The following is a 7762-nucleotide window of genomic DNA, read 5'->3' as shown; positions in this document are numbered from 1 at the left end:
GAATAGTTACTGCAAGAAAATTTTTTTAGAGAAACTAATTAGTAGTGATGGTTTGCAACTTACGCTAGTTAATCGATTGCAATTTCTTCTCCGGTCGCCTCTAGACATTCTGCCAATTCTTGACGAATAATGTCTCGTAGGTTAGTTGACCTGTTATCACTCACTTGGAGCACTTAAAAGCTTTTCTAAACAGAATACTTGTTGCCTAATGAGTAAATATTAAGCATTTTACGAGTGCTTGACCTTACTTTAAAGTAATTTTAATTCATTTTGCGTGAGCATTGTGTTTAATTCATTGTGCGTGAACATTGTGTTCAATTCATTGTGATTAAGCAAATGTGTGACCCATAATAACATAGTAAAAGTGTACAAAGCGTTTTGCGCATCCAGGTGCCTAGTGCTCATATTCTCCAGTGAATGGATGTCGGGCATAAAGGGCAAAAAATAGCGCCAAAAACCTGAACTGCGATGCGAGTACTTTCTAAAGAGGGAGAGGGCTAAGGGGCGAGGAGAAGCATAGCACGGCGGCGAAGCAACCAACCTCCTTGCACCCTTCGTTCGTTTGCGCAAGAGTCTCATTGTATACTCTCGAGCCCAGGCTTAAGCATTTAGAGAGGCGAGCCACCTTACTGGGAGTTTACTGTTCCAGCCTACCTGACAATACTCATAGGTTCGTATGCAGTAGACATATGCAGAGTGACCTAATGCACAGCGGTGTTTTTTGCTGTCAAGTGTGTGGGGTCTGAATCATAGGAGTCATATTTGGGATACTGAATTCCTTGTCTGGGCGCTACTTTCATACTAACAATCATGGTTCTTAGAGTTATTTACGTGTCTAAAAGTAGCTTTCGTGAACTTCATGATTAGCCTCAAGTTATTTCCATTCATTTAATTTATAACGATTACGCAGTGCTCTTTGATCATCTTGAGTCCGGAATAACGTCGAAGTTTTAACCCTACATTAATTTTGATAAACCTTTTACTATGATCCTAAATCTCATAGAAGGACGAGTCCGGTGTCATAAATCTTCTTTACTATATAAAATATTTTTTAAACGATTCTGAAGACTCCAGGTACGTGAGTTCGGTTCCCCTTGAAAGCATTTCACTCCTCGAAAAGTGTTATTGGCAGGGCAGCAGCCGTGAGGGAAAGTACGACATGTCATTCACTTGCTGAAACACTTTCAATTAATTGCAAAGCTCACGAGTTCAGACACAATGCCAGTGCGACTGTGCGCATACATACGCGGGGTTTTAAAGTCCACGCTATTTTATGGAACGTGCGTTGACTGGAAACGCCCTCGTTCATGGCTTTAGTCCACTCGTTTGTTTATGCATCATACAATTCATTACGTGGGAATTTATAAATTCAAATTTAAAGTCTGAATTAGCCGTACAAGTGCATGCAGCAAGGGATTTGATTCAACTGATTTAATTGTGATATTTATTAATGACTGTTTTCTGAAGATTGTTTGCCCCATTCATTAATTTAATAATATAATTTCCAGCCGTGTCTGCTTTAATCTTTTACTACTACGGAAGTAATATGACAATAATCTGGTGTCCAGCCCACTAGAGACTGGAGGATATCATATTATTTTTATCAAATAATTTTTTTTGCATCTGTACAAAGTGCGACACTTTCACCAGAAATAAGCACAGCGATTGACCTAGCCGCTGCGGTCGCCTACGTCGTGCATGTGTTGCTACTCAAAGATACGCGAGAGTAAAGTTATCGATGTTGCAGGGCTGTCTGACTTTTATAGTTCTGCATAAACCTGCATATATAGTAGTCCTACACATTCCTAAGACACCATAACCTATCATTAATAATATGGGGTTTAACTTAGCCTGTCAAAAGATGAAGTGGAATTAAAACTTACGGTGGCATTGAGATTGCGGATCGAGTTGTGCCCGCGTGAAGTGACCGCCATGACGCTTCACCAACACAGCTGCTATATATTCAAGGCTGTAGCCATGTTGAATTAAATTAATTCAACCATGGTTATAGCGCTGCGTTCGTTCGACCTGCCGTGTGACGCCCGTGTCTCGCGTCGTCCTGAGTCATGTGACCCACTGTCACAGCATGAATAATGTTACTTATTATCGAATTATAATGAAAGTTTGCCATGTATTTAACCCTCTACCGCCGTATGTTACTCTCCCGGAACATAACTTTCAACTTAAATTATAAGTAAATTATTGAGTGTAGCAATCTGAGGACGTTTGTACGCAACAGAGAACATTTTAAAGTTGTCGTATCTTGGCGACAACCATCAGTGCAAGTCATTTTGCGCTCACTAGAACGTATCCTTTTTGGGTAGGCTTGTGACAATATCGTTCCGGTTACTCATGTCAGGCGGTATATATAGAGAGGGTTAAGAATAATTTTTTTTGTATATTGCAGATAAATACGCTGTTATACTGATGTTACTTATTTACGAATGATAATGAAAATTTGACTCGTGTATTGTAATAGTTGTATTTGTCTATTGCATTATAGATTAAAAGTACTGTAATACGGACTTTGCAAATAATCAAATTATAATGAGAGCTTCCATGTATTTCAGCGTAGTTGTTTTAAACTTACAATATAAATTTGCTGTAATATGGAGGTTAGGGATCATCAAATTACAATGCAATAGACTGCAGTCGACTTTAATGTTATTAAAGAACTGAATTATCAAGATATAGGTGGAGCCTAAAAGTAAAAGTCCTTTGTTTTTAAATATTTTAGTTGCTATTCGACGCGCATGGTTGCATCGTAGATCCGGCTGTGAACGGAGAGCCTTACACTCGATGCTCGGGTTCTTTGATTCAGGGTTGACATTTATTTAACAATCTCTCAGTCGCTTAATTTAGTCACATACTTCATAACTGGTCTCAGTCGGTGAGGGGTAATTTTTTCTATCCGTGGATCGGTCGCAGCTATAATTTGCGCTCGCTGGTCATAAAATCTGACGAAAAATTTTTTCTATTATATCGCCTACTCTATTACGAACCTAAAATTCTGAACTTTGCAGGGATTTGGATCGCTATTTTGAGCTTAACATAGTAATTTTTTGCCGTCTTTGCTACGTTCACTTCAGAAGGTTGGACGATCATATGAAGAAATGTGTGCTTCGAGAGGTGTACGAATTCGTTACATATCACACAATCTCTAAATTATTAGATTTGAGGTTAAAATAAGTACAAAGAGCATTCTACACTATCATTTATCATCGCCGCAATACGATCGATTATCATTTTATCATCGCCGCAAAACGATGCAAATTATAGACAAATATACGACAACAATCGAGCAGCGAATTGTCTCGATCACAGGGAGCTAGGGTGCGACGCGTCGGAGTTCAGTGACCTGCGCTGGTCTGACATTGGCCTGGCCAGCGGGACCGGCCTGTGAGAGCTACAAAAAAAAAACATCCCCCGTTCCTACTCCACTACTCTGACCGGCCTCCTACGGCTACTTTATTCCGGTTGCTGATAGCGATTAATGGCAACAGTTGCTGATAAGCAGTTGGTTAATGGTTTTCATTGCTGACGAGGTTCTGCGGCTACGATTGCTGACAAGCATTGAGGAAGCGATTATATATTATTATTGACAGACGTTTATGGAGGCAAGGGTTTTATAGCTACAGTCGATGATGCGGCTGTACGACTACAATTGCTGACAATTAATGCTCCATGATTGTGATTACTGACAATGGTTTATAGCTGCGGTTGCTGACAAGGCTTTATGGTAGTGGTTGCTGACAAGGCTTTATACAAATGCCACACTGATACTGATATGTGGCTACGATTGCTGACAAATTTTACATGCCAGTGGTTGGGGCCAATCTATGTTGACCCGGTTGCTGACATAATAATTTGTGGCGTCGGCCTTGATTAAGCCATATCGGCCTGTCGCCAATTCTCAACAAACCGGCCAACTTGCCAATTTGGCCAGAATTTTTCACAACTAGTCCTGGGTTTCGAACCCCAACATTCTGCTCCGTAATTGCAGTTGCAAATTTGTAATTGCAGCTGCATGTTTGATTCTATCATCGTAATTGATTGATGGAGAACAGGACATCAGGCTGTACAAGACTGCGACTTAACTGTAATACCTATTCTGCTTGCATATTCTAAATCCTTTCAACATCTGAATCGTAGCAAGTTCTCAAGGACTTCGTCCAAATTTTGGTTTAGATGGTGATATATACAGGAGGCGTTCATATTAAAGATTGGTTGAGTGTAGAAAACGCTGCGATCTATAGGACCTCGAATGGAGGGGCAAGGCCTTTGGCGAATGGCGAAAAAACATTATCGCCCGCGCGGAGGGTTCAGGCGCAGGATTTGGCTAATTTGGTAGTCAAATTCACCAGTATGTTGTTGAATAAGAGTTTGCAATCTCCATCAGTTCTGTAGAGAAGGAAGTTTAGCTTTTCACAGCATTTCTGTAGAGAAGAGCATGTTTCGGTACTCAACAGCAGTTGTATTGTCAGGCCGGCAGTTTGGTACAATGGCCAATTCTGTAGAGTAGAGCAGCCAGTTTCAGCGCAGGAAAACAGCTATATTGAGTAGGGCAGCCAGTTTCATCTCTATACAAGTTACGCTGAGTAGAGCCGCCAGTTTCAGCGCAAACAACAGTTATATTGAATAGGGCATCCAGTATCACCACTCTGCAAGTTACGCTGAGTGGAGCCGCCAGTTTCAGCGCAGGACAACATTTACATTTAATAGAGCAGTCAGTTTCACCACTCTACAACAGTTACGCTGAGTAGAGCTGACAGTTTCGCGCAGGACAACAGTTGCATAGAATAGGGCAGCCAGTTTCATCACTCTACAACAGTTACGCAGAGTAAAGCAGCCAGTTTCAGCGCAAATAACAGTTGAATTGAATAGAGCAGTAGTTTCATCACTCTACAACAGTTACGCTAAGTTGAGCAGCCAGTTTCGGCGCAAACAACAGTTTGCATTTGCAGTTGTTGCAGTATCAGCGCAAACAACAGTTGCAGCGCATTTAATAGAGCAGTCACTTTCATCACTTTACAACAGTTACTCTGACTAGAGCATGCAGTTTCAGCGCAGGACAACACAGATGCCAGATACGGTACTGTCCAGCAGGTATGCACTTCTCGGCACGTAACTTTCACTACCGAACGACGTGGCTGCAATGCACTTCATCGTCCGCGACGAGGCTTCGTCAACCGCATCGTGACGTCCAAACTTCGAACAGTCGCGGTCGACGAGAAAGCAGCCCTGCTCCTTTCTTCTTCATGCACATTGACCATATTTGTGCTACCAAAATCCTACATTCTCCTACATAAAATTCGGACCCACAAGAGACGATAATGTTCTTCGATCACATGGCATCGTTTGGAATTGGGTCTACCAGTAGAATTTGATATTAACTCAGAAATTTGCTTGGCTGCATGAGCAGTAAAGGCTAATGATCATTGTCATAATCGATGGTAATCGTTCTTTGTGCAATCCCAATGGACTGGGTCTACGCGGGGAGAGAAAGGAATGTTGGATGATAATCGACTGATGATCAATGGATCGGCTGATGATAAATATGATTGGATGGTCAGTGTGCAGCGACGCTATAGAATTCGTAGCTTGGTTGCGTTTGAGGTTGGGGACTGACTGAATATAGGCTTGATCTCAGGGGAATGTTGAAAGCAGATCAAGTTTGCCAATTGAGATTCGTCTGCAGAATTTACCTGGTCGACTTTAACTCGCAGTATTTTTTATTATTTTTCTTTATGTTGTGACGTGAAAAAAGTGCAGATCTACATTTAATAAAATTTATTGGCTATTTATCTAAAGGGATCTTCTGATTTAAACATCAAAGTGGTGGCCGTTGTAAGTTTTTTCTAATCGAACTAGGAGATGGTTTCTCAAGTTCCAGTAGTTAGACTTGCTAGAAGAAAGAACCACTTTTTGTTTGTGAAATTCCTGATCTTCGATTGAAATCCTATAATAAAAATTCAATAATTTGATGAACAATAATAGCACTGTGATAAAAGTTTATTCAAATATTCACATTGGAGATAAGCAATTGATGCGCAAATAATAGTAGCTTTTGATGAGAGTTTCTAGCTTTAAACTAAAAGTGACTCATCAACTAATTAAAATGAAACTTTCTTACATTTTGTAGCAATTTATTGACCTGTAACATAAAATAACGCGTTAAAGGGAAATTGTATGTTGGTATTTTAACATCAATCCGTATGGCTATTAAAGCTTTGAACGTTAATTTATGTCCTTACTCGACAAATGTAATAAGTATTTTGATCCTGAAAGTTTCTTGACCAGCCCCACCTTGATGACTTCTCTGCAAGAAAAACTCGTTGGTTTTGTTCTCGCTTTCTGATTTAAGCGCCCACCGGCGCTCGATCTTCCCCTCGAACATCCTTGATGCTCGGCATTGCATGCGTATCATGAATACCAGTTCAGATACCCGCGTATAAATAAATTATTGTCCTCTTAACAAAGGGGAAAATAATAATTTCACATTGAATTCAGCAGAACTGAACGTGAAAATTTGTCGTTTGTTGAGCAAATATAGCGATGTTTCTCGATCTTTGTGTTGGTAATGAGCGAATTGCTGCAGGATACAGTATGTGGTGCAATAGTTTGAATTGGTAAGTTTGAAATTTTTCTGTAAAGGATCATTTTAAGATTTTGCGAAGGATTCACACAAAAGTTGAATTAAAACTGAGAATGAAGTTGTTGATCATTGGAGAACTCATTGAAGCCTTAGTTTATTACAAACACAATTATTGATTTCGATTTCCAAAATATTTCAGACAATAAGAATATGTCAAACTACATAAAACTATAAATATACTATCTCTCGTTTAAACATCTTTTAGGAATTTTACATTTTAAAATTTCATTTCCATTCCTAACGTTTAACGCGATGTAATCCAGGGAAGCTATCGTTTCGCCATTGTTATCTCCTTGAAGATAAAAGGGGAAATAGAAACCTTCATTTTCATATCCTAATTTCTGTAAACATTAGTGAAGTGCTTGGGCATTGTATCAAAATTTTAGTCTTGAGTCAAAATGTCCTGTCTCACATCCGTAAATGACTTGAGATAAAATATAATGGCCTTGTAAAATAATTGCCGTATTTTGGTATTTTGGGCTCTATAAGATACCAAATATTCACTGCCTACTATTCATCGCTAGAATTTAAACTGAGCCAATTCCAGTCAGATTGTAATAGCCATGATTTTGCGCTTTTAAAGTCCCTCATGGCGTTTTCATGCATGAGCGAGTTTTTTCACTCTCAAGGACTCGATGACTTGGCCGAGCCAGCAGCCTCGGGCATTCATGCTGAGGCAGGCGATTATTCTTTATTATTGTCCATGATTTAATTTACTTTTTCCTAGAGTCCATGATTCGGCCGCTCAAAGTTAAGTATCCTCAAGATAGCCGCTGCTGTCATTAGCAACAACAACATCAAGCTTGCAGTGTTCAACATCAGTGATCGCGATGTTGACGTCTTATCTCAAAGTCGCGCAGAGTCAGAGTGTAGCAAAACATGGCATGCAAGGTTTCACTCTATTATTCATCCGTAACTGAACCCTTCATAGTCGTTTACTGTGTATATACGCTCATAGTGAAATAAGCCATGGTATCGAATAATGTTTCCCCTCTACTAATCTTTCGGAAATAAACCCTTCATGTTCGTTTACTGTGCACTCGCTCAGAGTAAAATAAGCCATGTTATCGGATAAGGTTTCACTCTGTATAATCTTTCGGAATTGAG

The sequence above is a fragment of the Hyalella azteca genome, unplaced genomic scaffold, assembly GCF_000764305.2.
Source record: "Hyalella azteca isolate HAZT.00-mixed unplaced genomic scaffold, Hazt_2.0.2 contig13225, whole genome shotgun sequence".
NCBI classification, from domain to species: Eukaryota; Metazoa; Arthropoda; class Malacostraca; order Amphipoda; family Hyalellidae; genus Hyalella; species Hyalella azteca.
This window is presented reverse-complemented; position numbering follows the sequence as displayed.